Source organism: Fukomys damarensis, unplaced genomic scaffold (genome assembly GCF_012274545.1).
Source record: "Fukomys damarensis isolate Sample0158 unplaced genomic scaffold, DMR_v1.0_HiC HiC_scaffold_33, whole genome shotgun sequence".
In the NCBI taxonomy this organism is placed as follows: Eukaryota; Metazoa; Chordata; class Mammalia; order Rodentia; family Bathyergidae; genus Fukomys; species Fukomys damarensis.
The window spans coordinates 9,553,295-9,569,172 of NW_022900945.1; the positions used below are offsets into that span (position 1 = coordinate 9,553,295).

The 15,878-nt window shown below is 35.1% G+C and overlaps 1 pseudogene; it reads left to right on the plus strand.

Moving 5' to 3' along the window:
* LOC104848996 overlaps positions 1-15,878 on the plus strand; it is a 266,524-nt pseudogene that overhangs the window by 75,156 nt on the left and 175,490 nt on the right.

Here is a 15,878-nt window from a genome sequence, read left to right on the forward strand (position 1 = left end):
TACCTAGAATGTACCAATAGATTCAATTAAAAAAATATCTCTTCTGTGAGCTCTCTTGATAGGCATTCCTTTGGTCTCTTCTTCCTTCTTAGATGATTCTACCGTTTCATTATTGGGCTCCCTTCGTCCCACATTTTAGCCCCAAATATCTTGCCTTATTTTAGTGCAGTTGTGTTATTTCCTGGTTTCAATACTATTACTATAAACTGGTACCACTTAAACTCATTCTGCTTCATCGCACTGGCCCCTTCCACCAGCTGTTCTTATGTTCTCATCACCTCCTGAGCAGTAATACTAAATTTAAATAGCAAATGGAATTTGTTAAATGCACACACGTGCACGCACGCGCGCGCACACACACACACACACACACACACACACACAGATGTCTCTAAGCTTTATTTCCACAACTTAAAAATATGGAGCTTCTTCTTAATTTCTTTGGCAATATTATTTGTGGAGTTATCCTCTGAATAATTTTAAAGACAAATTTAATTGTAACCTGAGATAATGAGAGGGAGAGAGAGAGAGAGAGAGAGAGATCATATAAGAGCAGCTCATTTCTGTGACAGCCTGATGAAACTATTTTCCAGTAGGTTTTTGTACTCAAATACTTAATTAGAGTTATGTCAGATAAAAAAAAAAAGTTTTTAGAAAAACATTCCACCAGTGTTGTAAGTGAGAAACTCTGTAACTATATGATATAGAGAATCCTCGCCTAACATAACCAATATCAGTGAATATATATATGTATGTATAGATAGATTCATATCTATCTATATATACACATGAGTATGATTCAAAAGGAGGACTTACTGTAAAACAAATGTTACCTAATATGCATTCTCTGTAATGAAAACCTTTGATTATCAAATTATCCAATTGATAAGCCACATTTGGTTGCTTTAATGGACAATTGACTCGATTTTTATTCATTACTATGAAAATGTGAAAATTATCTTGAAATATTGATGGAATGGTTGTTCCAATAGAAATAGCTTGTGCTGTTGGATAAGAACACAATGAACTGCTAGGGAGAAATGTAAGAAACCAGGTTCTGCAAGTGACTAAGTGGAGAGGCAGACCTGTACGTGAATTTCATGAAGTAGACAGTCTTATTGTCACACTGATCTGTCCTTGTGGGCTTCCTCTTCTATGATCATCCAGTCTTGACAATTTCTCTTCATCTTTCTCCATCCCAGTCCTCCCATGTGCTGTCATAAGGCTTCTGCTGTCTTCATATTTCTAAAATCCATCCTATGTCTCCAGGCCACTGTCACTACCTCAGCTCATTTTATTGTCTCTACATGAGAGTGGCTACAAACTCCAGCCAGGTGCCCATAGGGGTCCAGATATTTGCTCATAGGTGTTAACAATGTTCCTTTCATGCAGTACTTCTTTATCTTGGCAGATATCTTATTGCCTAAGTGTCTGGCCCATGACCCAGCATTTTTTTCACAGGAAACTTGTTCATATTTGCAAGCCTTCCTGTGACACCTATCTGACCTATGCCCAGTTTATTTTAACCAACATAGCTGCTCATATTGGTAAAAAAATACATGTTAGCTTCAATTTCTTAGTCTTATAGTATATAGAGGGGACAACTAAAACGAAACACAGAAAATATTAGAAGCAATGTAGTATAGTTTCAAATTGGGGATTATGATACCCTCTGTCTTTGTTGTCTAGAATTGTTTTTGCTATTCTGGGTCTCTTCTTGTTCCAAATGAATTTTTGGATTGTTTTCTAAAGGTCTGTGAAGTATGTTGTTGGGGTTTCAATTGGGATTGCATTGAATCTATATTGCAGTTTTGGAAGTATGGCCATTTTCACTATGTTTATTCTTCCTACCCAGGAGCAAGGGATGTCTTTCCATTTTCTGAATACCCTCTTTGATCTCTTTTTTCACTGTCTTTAATTTCTTTCATTAGGTTGATTCCTAGGGATTTCTTTTCTTTTCTTTTTTTTTGTTGCTATTGTGTTTCTCCAGTTCCTCTCTCAGTGAGTCTATTGTTTGTGTACAGGAAAACTATTGCTTTTTGTGTGTTGGCCTTCTATACAGCTACTTTACTAAATTAGTTTATTAAGTCTAGAAGACTTTTGGTGGAGGTTTTGATGTCTTCTATGTAAAGTATCATGTCATCTGCAAATAATGACAATTTAACTTCTTTATTTACTATCTTTATTCCTTTTATTTCTTTCTCTTGTCTAATTGCTGTGGCTAATGTTTCCAAAACTATATTGAACAGGAGTGGAGTGGTTATAATGGACATTCTTGTCTTGTTCCTGATTTTAGTGTGAAAGATTTTAGTTTTTGACCATTTAGTATGATATTGGCTGTTGGTTTTTCATAGATGGCTTTTATCAGGTTGAGATAGAAACCATCTATTCCAATTTTTTGTAGTGTTTTTATCATGAATGTAGTTGGACTTTGTTGAATTCTTTTTCTGCATCTATTGAGATGATAATATGGATTTTGTCCTTGGCTCTCTTAATATAGTATATTACATTTATTGATTTGTGTATGTTGAACCATCCCTGTATCCCTGGGATGAATTCCACTTGGTCAGGGTGTATGGTCTTTTCAATGATCTTCTGCATTCTGTTTACCAGTATCTTATTAAAGATTTTTGCATCTGTTTTCATTAGTGAAATTAAACTATACTGCAAAGCTACTGTGGTAAAAACAGAATGGTACTGGCAAAGAAACAGACCCGAGGATCAGTGGAACCAGTAATTAGAAGATGCAGACACAACTCCAGACACACTCAGCCACTTCATCTTTGACAAAGGAGCCAAACAGTCTCACTGGAGAAAAGATAGTCTCTTTAATGAATGGTTCTGGAAAAATTGGTTTTCAACTGCCAAAGATTAAAATGAGACCTATATCTCTCACATGCACTAAATTAAATTGAAATGGATTAAAGATCTAAATATTAAAGCATAAACACTAATCCAGCTAGAAGTGAGGTTAGGTAGAACTCTTGAAGACATCAGGATAGTTAGAGACTACATGAACAAAACCTCAGTCACACATTACGGAGCACAAAGAATCAATAAAGGGGATCTCTTCTTATTAAAAAGCTTCTGCACAGCAAGAAAAACCACCAACAGTGCAAAGAGACAACCCACAATGTGGGAGAAAATTTTTACTGGGTGTTCCTCAGACAAAGGTCTACTATCTTGAATATATAAAGAATTTAAAAAATCAGTACTCCCAAATTTAAAGACACAATAAAAAAATGGGCCTCTAACATGAATAAACATTTCTCAGACAAAGGAGTAGAAATATCAAATAAAAATATGAAAAAAAATGTTCAACATCACTGGTCATTCAAGAGATGAAAATGAAAACAATGATTTCCACCGTGGTTGCTCCAGTGGAGAAGGGTTACTTTTTCCCCACAACCCTGCCAGCATTTGATTACTTGATAGCAGCCATTCTCTCTGAGGTGAGGTGGAATCCCAGCAATGGACAGGAGGTGAGGCAATGTGAACAAAAGGCTTTGAGAACTCCTAAAAAGAGACTGAAGTTTGGCAAAGAGAGCTGTAGTTTAAAGGGATGATGATTGGGAATTGGTTACTAAATGTTGATATTGGAAATCAATGGAAAAATATCAAATCAAAATCAACTTCTATAGTGATACCTTTGTTATCATTTTGAAAGGATGAAACACAGACTTTGAAAATAGTTTTTTTTGAAATCTTTGTTAATTATAAATTTTCCATTAAAATAGAAATGAGTATCATTGCATTACAGGCTCATAATCCCCCCCACACCTCTGAATAATAAAGTTAGATGCAAGAACACCAAAGAGAATATTCTGGCTTTAAAATTATGCAACTTAGGGAATGTGTTGTTAGAAGTTTAAATCTAAATAAGACTTCAAAGGGAAACATGAAATGAAGTAACATCTAAGTAAAGATATGTTTAATTTCAATGTGTATGTATTTCTCGATGAAGCTCTACTAGGTGTAAGACACAATATTTGATTTTGGTAATTTCAACTGACATTGATTGCCATTGTGTTTCCTCTAGAATTTACCTCATTCTACCTTCTCTTCCATGAGACATTTATTTCCTCTCTATATAATCATTATTTCTCTCTCATTTATGCCCAATGACTTGCATGAGATAAAAGATAAAAGGCAAGGAAGTTAAATGGAACCAAGTCAAATAAATCAAAAACTGTAGGAAACATTTAGCAAGTACAAACAGTGAGGGCCTTTGTTCCTGAAGTCATTAATTTCAGAGTCTTTGTGATTTTTAAATGACTAGCCAGAGGAAATAAGTTCTGATGCCTCAGGTGAAAATTTCTTTTACCTGAAGTTAAAACTTCTTATGTTTAATAGTGAGACAGGTTTAGAACATAAAATACTTTAAATTGTATATAGTAATGCTTTTTTCCAACCATTTTAATTAATGGAAGGACTATATGGTGAGAATATATATAGACATTCAGAAACAGAAGTGATCAATGTAATGAAATATTTGGAGGTTTTTGTAGAGAACATGCTTGGTCATAATAATAAGTAGCAGGCAAAAAAAGAGAAGAAAAGGCAGGATGTTAAAATGGGTGTTTACAATGTGGAGATTCACTTAAATATTTTCAGGAGTCAACTGGTAAATAAAATTATCTGTAAGGGCAATTCATTTAGTGATTGGCTTATTATCAAAATGAAGAGCTCTGTTCTATTTTCTGTGCTCCTAAAACATCAACCTAGTGGGAAGCACTTTGTGGTACTTATCCTTCTGTCAGTAAAAGTATTGTTTCCAGTCTATATTTAAATCTCTGTTCCTTAATAGTAATGATGTATATGTCAGTTATGCATATCTATGTGTGATACTGTTCACATCCTTAAAGTATTTAATGCATATGGTGATATCCTTTCTGTGGTACAGACTCTTTCCTACTTTACAATTTTAGTAGTAATTTTGATACTACCTTTTGAGGAAAAACCTGAGACCATATAATCTCTCAAACATTTTGAAACAGCACAATATACAAACTGTAATAAACTTAATGAGATTATGTAGTCAAGTTTCTAGACACTATTCCTAGCATGGTGAAAGCACCTGAGAAGTGCTGAGGTTAATTTCAAATACATGTTTGTTGAATTGAATTTTTTAGAGTTCCAATCATATAACTGAGTCTTATTTGTTTAAATTCTTTTATGTTGATGTCAGTTATATCTTTCAAATTTTTACTTCTATTACAAATGTAGTCCTTTCAACAATTCTTGGATGACTGTACCTATCATGTACCTATCTTAGCCGTGAGTGAAGTAGATTCATTCTGTGACTTCTTGGGGCTTCATGTAGGAGAAATAGTGTGAAGTTGATAGCACACTTTTTTCACAGTAGGGAGACATGACTAAAATGACTGAATAGATGTGTCTTTCTAGCTAAATGTAACATGAGTACAATTGTCTTGTTCACTGAGAAGAAATATTTATACATCAAATATGCCAAATTCCCATAAGGGTATTGGGAGGTACTGTCCCCATACTGACTCCAAAAACATGAGAATGACTAAAAGCATTGTACTCGTAGAAGTAAAATCATATGCTTCCAATGCACACTGCTCTCAATGGTTAAATATTTCCTTGGATTTTAAAATAAACTTAAAAAGCCTACAGTTCAATAATGGTTCAGTGTAGTTTCATTAAAAGTTACATTTGACAGTTTCTCCGAAGGCCAACACTTCATAATTAAGGAATGTTCAGCCAAAAGGTTGACCTTCTGAGTGACTGGGTAAGTGCAAACTTAGGAGGAAAGAAATTGCTTTTGACTATTTATCGAAGCCTCAGATTCATTATCTTTTAGGATAAAAGTAAGTTACAGAACATGCCTAAGAAATTGGCTCTGTATGTTAACATTTGAGAATCCTTTTTTACAATAAAAATTCACAGTATCTACTTTATTTTGTGCTATATTTAAAATAAGAGAAATCTTAAGAAGCTTCATCTTCCTTGATCATTAGTGACTTCCTTGCAAGGTTCCTCAGATTGAATCCCAAGTTTGTGAAGCTTCAGATACCAGATGATTGATCAAAATGGCTCTCATAGTCATTTTCAAGCAGAATCCATAGAGTCATTAGAGACAAGTGGCTTTCTCTTCTCTGGGGTTGAGTCACTTAGTTCTTAATTTAAATGTCAGTGTTAATGAGACCCTCCTACAGAAGCAGCCTGATGGAACAAACTTTGAGGTCGAACAGACCTGCATTTGAATTCCAGTTCTCCTTCTTACTAGATCATTGACCCCAAATACGTTACCTGGTCCTCCTGAGATTTGTTTCTTTCACCTTTAAACGGGAGAGTAATACCTTTTGGTTTTGACACAACACAAAGCGTAGACAAGTAGCACTTATACATTTAGTTCAATGCCTAATACTTAATATTCCTTCAATAAGTGTTAATTGTGGTTTCAACTTTTATTAGAAAACAAACTCTCTCTACACATTTTATACTATTGTTAATCATCGCTATCTAAGTATAAGCAAAATCTCTGTATTGAGAAGGTACAGAATCCTGTGTACCAACTTATATTTTTGGACCCATTAACAATTTCAGATCTTACAAAAGAATTCCTGATTCTTTTGGTATAACAATTAAAGTCAATGCTAGTGCCATCCTACTGACTGAATAATTATGAGAATAAACACATAACAGTGGTAGCCCATAAATGTTCAATTAATATTTAGTAGATGAATAATTTAAAAGGTGAGAGAGCTATTTAAAACTAAGAAATACTCAAAGCTTGAGGTGACAAACTGAAGGTTCACATCTCAGGTGATACTGAGTTGCCCAGTGGCATTGAGAATTGTCTCACTCCTCCAATTCTCAATTTCTTCTTCTTTCAAAATATAGGAGTGTGGTAATGACCATGGTCCTACCCAAGGTTGGAATGGCTCCCATTCATACAACTACAGAGACTTGACTTAAGAAGCTAATTCCTCACAGAAACAGGAGGGGTGACAGAACTGAAGTCCCCAGAGCATTTATATCACATCTTCCTCTTTTCTCTAACAGACTTTTGAAGAATTCCTCAAATGTATAATATTTTACCAACTGAAGAGTAGGGCATTAGGAAAGTCCTCATTGAAAATGAACACAGTTGAGGAAACAATACAATCTTTGTCCAGCAGAAAAGAACTGAAAGGTAAGTCTTTTGGTGAAGAAACTTGAAGAGATGACAAGTTTGTGGTGAGGGATAACAGAATATGCCACTTAAACATGCTGCATAATTTTCCTTAAAGAATATCTATAAGAAACAGATATGAGAAAATTCTATGACCTAGTATTAATCAAGAGAAGGATATGAATTTGTAAAAGTATCCCTCCTGCCTTCATTACCAAGAGGTTAATTAGGCACGAGAGACAACCACCCAGAGAAGCCACCAGAGGAGTTGCTTAACAAACTAAAAAACAAAACAAATAAAAAAACGAAAACCAAAAACAAAAAAACTAATTCTGATCTTTTATTTGTTTTCTCCATTTATTCACCTTCCCACAATCTGTTCCCTTAGTAGTTCAGAATATTTTCTCTTCTCTTATTCCTTTTTTATGAAATTCACTGAACTTTTTAAGATACTGTATAAGCAAAAGTTACAACCACCATTTTGAGCTACTCATTACTGATACATGTACATATAGTATCCATGTTAATAGAATTATATTTTCTCTTATTCATCTATCTTTTGTTGAGCTGATGTATAGGAAGTAGAGAGTGAACCCTAAATAGGTAGAAGAAAAATATTTTTCTCCCCTAAAATTGCTAGTCTGTGACTTTCCATGAAGACAGTTAGCCAATAGTTCCTGGTAGTGTTTTTCACTTACTCCTTTCTTTCCTCATTAAATATTACTATTTGCATATAATGTACTACAGTAAAATTACAAAGATGATCTATTACATACTTTGTTCTTAATTTGCTCATTAGTAAGGATAAGATGTGTGTGTGTGTGTGTGTGTTGTGTGTGTGTGTGTGTGTTTGTGTTTTAAATGCCACCAAGGAAACTATATGAGATTTATGAAGAAGAAAGATTTCATTTAAGCCAAGTAGATGGCAATAAAGGGACAGACGTAGGAATTTTTGGAGGAGACACCATTTTAACAAAAGCTAAAATATTTTTATTTGACCAAAAAAAATTCTGCTCATGGGCATATTGTGTACACAGCCGCTAATGCATAGAAAATTGGATATAGAACTACCTGTAGTAATGAGAAATATATTTACAAGCATACCATCAGATTGAGGGGATCCAAAGGTCACACGGTCAGTCTTGGTCTTTATTCTATAGACAAAAGCAATATATTGGAAGTTCTGGGGAAGGAATATGGAAGAATTTATGTTGTAAGATGGGACTTCTGATCAAGAATTATGTATGGTGGTGTGTAAAATAAATTTTGATGAGTAGATGGCCCAGATGAGGCTTCTAACCAAGGTGTTCTTCCTGCTAGGCTGCTGATGTATTACTCCAACACAGAGCTGATGTCAATGTTCAGGATGCTGTTTTTTTTCACTGCACTGCACATCACAGTTTACGATGGGCATGAGCAGGTAAATGATGGTACAGCCCCAAAGGTTTAGGGAGTGCTCAAGGGTGCCAGGCATTTTGTTCAACTCTTATCTTCAAAAAGAAAGACGTTTCTTTTAAGATATTCTTTGAGTTATTTTGCCATATTCTCATCAGCTCCACCCTTGGAGAGCTTTGTATACCTATCATGAACATTACAACGGCAAGACTATCATTTTAGGGACTCTCTCGGTGCACAGAGAAGGCAGTAAGTGCATCGGTAAGTGTGCAGCCACAGGAGTCTGGCAGCTGGAATTTGAAGACCTCCTACCTAGCTCTGTGACCACGTGTAAGTTATATTATCCCCCTGATCTTTATTTCTGCCCCAATAAAATAGAAAAAAATGTAGTAGTTTTACCTACCTTAAAGGGATACTGTTGTGAGGAGATACAAATTGAATGCTTGGAAATGCTTAGTATATATCATTGTGGTGATGCTAATGACAAATTCAACAAAAGTTCTCTTTTAGAAACTTTATTTTCTGTTTGTTGCAGTGATGGTATGTTGTAGACTGATTGCCCTGAAATATGTTTACATTCTAATTTTTGTAAGTTGCAAGTGTTACCTTCAAAGGAACTTTGCAAATATGATCAAATGAAGGATTTCAAGATGGGGAGATTATTTGAGATTATGTGTTAGGCCCGATGATATGTAAAAGTCCTGTTATGAGATAGAAGGAAATCAGAGAAATTGGGAACATAACAACAGAAAGAGCTTAAAATGATATAAGAAAGGGGATACAAGCTAGGAAATGCAGGCAGCTTCTAGAAACACAAAGTAAGGGAATGGAAGCCTCTAGAAGAAACACAGTTCTTTATTATAATAATATTATTTTCTATTTTTGCCTCAACTCTGAAATTATCTGTTATATTCCCCTTCTTACCAGTGTCACATATAAAGTTCAGGTCAGATACCATGCAAGATGCATGGAGCTAATAAGTAGAAGAATTGGAATTTGTACTCAGGTCTATCTGGTGCTGAATTCCAAACCATTCTATGGTGCCAGAGCATCCCTTCTTGTTTCTATTCACTCAGTTTAACAAATCATAGAGTCCAGCCAGTGTGCCTGAAACAGTGAAGTCAGGATCAAAGACAGTGTGTTCTAACTCCAAACTTAATTGATTTTTAACTTTAAAATATTGAAAGGTTAAATTTTTCTTCACTACTTTTGAACACTGGCTTATAGTTATTCTCCATAAACTGGACAGAACTATGTGAAACAGAAATACAAATACAATTAAATAACCAAGCATCACTCTTCTTTGGACCCTCTATTTTCATTCTTCCTCATTTCATCTCCCTTAGCTCACACAGTTTTGGAGAATTATACCTTTTTAACGTCCTGCAGCTCCTAAGGGTTCCCATTTCCTTGTGTCCCTGTGCTGTTCACATCAACATGCCTTTATTTCTCTGCAAGTGACCTATGCTTGGGCAACCCAGGCCAGAGGAGTATGTTCTACAGCTAGATGGCTCATTCCATTGATGTGATTGTTCAAATTGTGCTGTAGAGCTGGCCACTGGAAATGGGTTTGAAAGTGTGGGATCCAAAAGTTCAGGCAATGAAAAAATCCTCTACTCCTCTGTCTTCAGGCACAGACCATACACAATGCATGCTGCTTGAAGAATCATCTTCTTTGGTAATTAACCTCACAACCCAGCAAAAAAAAAAAAAAGAAAAAAAAGAAAAAGTAAGAGCTTTGATGCATGATGAGGGAAAAGCTAAATTTGTTTACTTTCCCTGAAAATACAGTCACAGTCTTACAAAATTATGCTAAAATGTGGATGGCCCTTTTGTGATAAGGGCCTCACTTTCTGTGTGTGAAGGCAGCACATAGGTAATTTATGGAGGCTATTGTCACTTGCAAAAATATGCTGACAAGGAGAATGATATGTTTTCTATATAAATGTGCCTAATGTGCCATGTTCCTTGCCATTTGTTTATTTACTTATTTTTAAGTGGAAGAATGGATGTGGGCACCAAGAATAATATTTCCTAGGTGTATAATAATAGTGCTAAATAGACGGTTGATGTTAGGGACAGTTCAAATCAATCCATTATAAAGTTATACAATCAAATATTATGAAGTCTGTGTAAGTGGAAATATTTGCTTAGGGGAGTAAGGTTTTTGAGACTAAACTTCTGCTGTTCTGATTTCTCCTGAATGAAGTTTTGATCTGCCTATTAACCGACAAAGGAAGAAAACGCACACGCTTCTTGCAGAACCTGAAATTGAGTGCTAAGCACTTCGGAGTGCGTTCCATGTAATGACTTACTTGATTCCCACCACATCTCCATGCATTAGCACTATCATTCCCATCTTGTGAGGCTTGAGAATCTTAAATAACTTGGTCAAGGTGACATAGTTAATAAGTAGAAGCCTGATACTGGAATCCTTGCTCTTTTAACTTTTTACATTCAATAGGAAATCAGTCTTCTTTACCATAGCCCATCTGGCTAATACTTTGCCTATAATTTTATAAATATCTTTCATGTTCTTGAAAACTTTCTAACAGATATATGCTTATTTGCTGTTTAAAAAATGTTAACATAGTTCTAAAGCTTGAATTCACTTTTATGTTGACACCTCAGTGGTCAGGAGAGCTGAGAGGCCTCCCTTCCTGTTTTTTTAATGACACACACATCACGATTCATCTCTTAGTATCACTGAGGTGGCGTTTGAAATTTTCAGGGGGCACTGGGGTTTCAAGAAATACTGAATAAGTTTATAACTACCTATGTAAATGACTCAATGGCATCCCATTAATTAGATGAAACAACTCTGGGCAAACAGGGCTGGATGCTTTAACACTTCATAGCCCTCCCTGCCCTGTCCTTGGGAGTAGGAGCTCCTGGTTGCTTGGGGGAGATGCAGAGCCACTGTGACTGTCTCTCCTTCACCCATGGAAAAGGAGGCACAGATGTCTAGTAACAAGATGTCTCACCGTGGTGTATGCCTGCAGCTGCCACGCAAACCAAGAGTCCAGTAAACTCCTCACGGTTCTGGCTAGGAGGAAAATTTGGAAAAGATTGTTCAGAGAAGATGGTGGGTGATTTTAGAGAGGAACATTTACATACAACAATGATCTACATTATAGAATGGACAAGATTTGATATTAAAGAAAATAAATGGCAAATGTAGGTCTTCAAAGCCAAAAACTGTAGAGATTTTTTTTCTTTTTTAACTCTTTCAGTGTTTCCTCAAATTTGATTTAGTCTTCAGAATAATTCTGTAACAGGAATAGTAAACAACAATGTCTCAATTAATAAAGTAAAAAAGGTAAAAAGGGAACATGTACATTAGTTATTGTGCTCTGCACTTTAAACAAATTAACTCATTTGATGTTCACAATATCCCATGAGTTAAGACTTATTATCATTCACTTAGCTATGATGACACTTAGGTTGAGATTAGTTGGCCAGTTTTCTCAAGGTTGCACAGCTAATACAAATCAGATATTAATTCTGGATCTCTCTTACTCTGTACAACATCTCAATCCACACAAGTTTGCCTTTCAACTTAAGCTAGGTTCCATCCCAACTTTAAAAAAAAAAAAAAATTTCCTTAGGTATAACAAAAAAGGTTGGTAGTGGGTGATGCTGGTTGTTTAGGCAAAACTCTCCTCCTAGTACATCTTCATGCCAAATATTTTTTCCTTGTTTGCAGACTCAGGATTTTATTCCATTGTTCAGCCTTCTCCTAGAGGTTATGTTTGGGAAAGATATTCCTATTCTCCTGACACTGTGTTTTAGATCTGAATTAGACCAAGCTACTCACAGTAAACTTTTCCCCTTGAACAGGCATTGATCTAGAAAGTTGCAAATAACAAAGTCTAGGAAACAGATACTGGAGGATCATTTCTGGGAATATTTTAGGAATAAATTCCTAGGTTTATAAAATGTGATCCCTTATACTGTAAGGTAGATTTAGCCCCTTAACTCTATTCTGTGGACTTTGGCTTGTAGTTTCTGGAGCTGCTATAGCTTTCTTGTTACCGTGTGAGAATTAATCCTAATTGCTAAGCATGGCAAGATAGAATGATGGGAAGAATTAAATTCTCACTATGTTATTAAGCTGTTTATAATCTACCCTAAAATTGCACAATTTAGGATTTCTGGTTAGGTGATCTACTAATTTTGTTATTTTCATGTCGATTGCACTAGGGCTTTCTACTGTTTTTCAAGGGAAAAGAACTTGAGGCTATTTTAGTGATATATATTCTCTATTACCAAAAGCTTTACATTAATTTTTGTCTGAGATTTTGATACTAATTTAAAATAAATAGACCTTTAGGTAACTCACCTCCTTTTGAAATTTGGTGCTGATGTGAATGTAAGTGTTGAAGTTGGGGATAGGTATCTCCATCTGACATCTGCAAAAGTGTTCTTCAGCATTGCATAATTTCTGGTGGAAGACGGAAATAAAGCAGATGGTAAGATTCTATGTTTGCAAGAACTTTGGTATTGTTCGTGTCATACCCCTTACTTCTAGAGCAGAGCCTTGAAGTTGACTAATTCTTTTGTCACATGCTAATTTGTTCCACAAATCGTAATTTATTTTAACATTATATTTATTAAGCTTACGAGGGAATCTTTCTTTGCACATTTCAGTTCAATCCTCACCACACTAGCTGAAAGGTGTATTACTAAGGGAATTAACCCATGTTGTTATCCACTGACCATTTTTAATTGAGGTATAATTCACATGTAAAATTCTTAAATTTTAAGCATACAGCCCGATAAAGATTTACTTAGTATTTCTCTATACCAAAATTACCCAGATGAAGATATAGAATATTTCATCCTCTATAGAACATTTCCTTCTAAATAGCCTTCTCCCTCAGAGATAATCAATATTCTAACTTATATTGCCATAGATTATTTTTGTCTGTTCTTCAAATTCATATAATTTTGTGACTATATTTTTTGCTCAATAAGTTAATTTTGACACTCATCTATATTATAGTCTCTATCACACTGTGCTCTTTTATATTGCTGAAGATTGCATGGATAGGCCACAGTCTATATATCTGCTCTTCTCCTCATGTACATGTTAAGATTTCTAGTGTCACTGGGTGTGGTGACACACACCTGTGATCCTAGAACCTTGGGAGGCTGAGATAGGATGATAACCAGTTTGAGCTCAGCCAGGGAAATTTAGCAACTTACTGAGACCCTGTCTCAAATTTAAAAATTTTTTTTTTTACTATTTAAAGGAGTTGGAAATGTGTCTCAATGTGAAGGCCCTGGCTTCAGTCTCCTGTACTTGCAAAAAATAAAAATAAAAAGATTCCTAGTAGTTTGCTGTTAGAATACAGTTACCAAGAACATTTGTACCCAACTCATTTGTGAACATATACATTTACCTCTCCTGAGTATATATATATAAGAAAAGAATTGATGGACCAAAGGGTATGATATGCATATATAGAAACTCTAGGACATTTCAGATATTTTCCAGAGTCTTTATTGTGTTTCAATTTTACAGCAGTGTATCTGAGTTCCAGTTCCTCCCCATAGCCTCCCCCATTATTTGGTATTATATTACTATAATTTTAATGCAGATACTAATTTGAGTGTGGTGAGTTTGGGGGCCAAAAAGCTTTACAATACTTGGAAGAACTTCAGACCCAGTTACTAGAATAGATTTTCTATTGCCTTCTTATTTTTAAAATGATAAAATCAATTTTGGAAAGTTGATTAAAAGTATATTTATTGAGAATAATTCTTCCACACAAACTTTATTTTTTGACACAAATTCACTGAGAGTACAATCTTGTGATTAAATTCTCTCAGGCATATCCAACCTTCTTCCATTGACACTCTAGAGACCTAATTAAAAGCCCAGCTTTAAGAGCTGCTGGCCTTTGCAAGAGAAATGATGCACATTTCCAAAAAGGACATGGTCTTCAAACTGCCAGCTCCTTGGTCCAAAATTCAGGCTGATATTTAGTTAATAAAAATCAGTATATTCATCTACTCATAAGAATAGCACAAGTGCTGCTAGAGAAGACTGAGGCAAGAGACTAGCATGATTTCCAGTTTCCACATTGGGAACAGGAGTCAATTTATTTTATAAAATCTGAGAGGCACAGTTTGCATTGTTTTTTATAAGCCAGTGTGCAATAACTCAAGCGTCTACTCTATGCATTATTACAAACACTTGCTCTTAAGACATGACAAATGCTGCTCCCTGGCCCTCATTTAAGCTTTCTCTTTGATCCTGTTAGTTTAGGATAGGCAGAGTATACCTGCGTGAATCACTGAACACATAATTGTGTTTTTGAAACTGCCTCACTCTTCCAAGGGGTCAAGAACTGCATCACTTTTTCCTTTTATTATTGATGCCAACCTCAGCTTTTATTCTTCTGCAGAACTCCAAAGCTCAGTAGTGTCAAAATGAGTGTCATTTACGACCAGCATGTCTCCAGGATCAAAGGACTCTTCTGCAAACGGCATTAAAATGTGTACTAAACCTGTACTCCCCTCACATACCAGCATCATACAATATCATTTTTAATATTTTCTTTCTGATTCACCCAAGTACTTACTGCATGCCTCCTACTCAATCACTTAAAAAAGCAAGAGACAGCGTGAATTCAGACTTTCAAGTATTTTTATTTTTTTTAATACACACTTGATATTTAAGCACCTTATGCACTTCAAACAATAGCAAAAAATAAGCCAGAAAATCTATGATGCTAACAGACACACTACAGGACATATTATCAGTTAGTTCACTTATTACAAAAATGTATTTAAGCCTCAAGATGATTTATTTTAAATCTAGATTTTGCCTGTGGTAAATGGACATAAGAAGAAGATTAAACGCATGACCCCCAAAAGGAGCACAATTTGAAATCTGGTATTTACAGTGTGTATCCATGGTAACAGAATGCCACAAATGAGAATAAATTCAGGTTACAGAATTGGCCCAAGTGTGATTCTAAAAGCACACTCTTCAGTTCAGCATGTTTAAAAGGCTGCGCTATTCAGGAAAGTATGTTTTGAGTCTTGTCTACTTCTTTGTATCTCTCAGAGCAATGAAAAAGGAGATATGCAGTACCTATTGAATGAGGTTAAAAAGACCAAAATATTGCTGGACTTCTTAAAAAACAGTGATACACACCTCAACATTTATCATTTAAATAAAGTTGAAAATAGATAAAAACTTAAATTGAGAATTTATTAATTTTTGTCATCTCAATGTCAAACGCTATAATTATTTTAAGTATCAGTCCTTTAACACTGAGCCAGCTATTTCAGAAATCCTCAAAAACGTATCTAGAGCATTCTCAGTAGA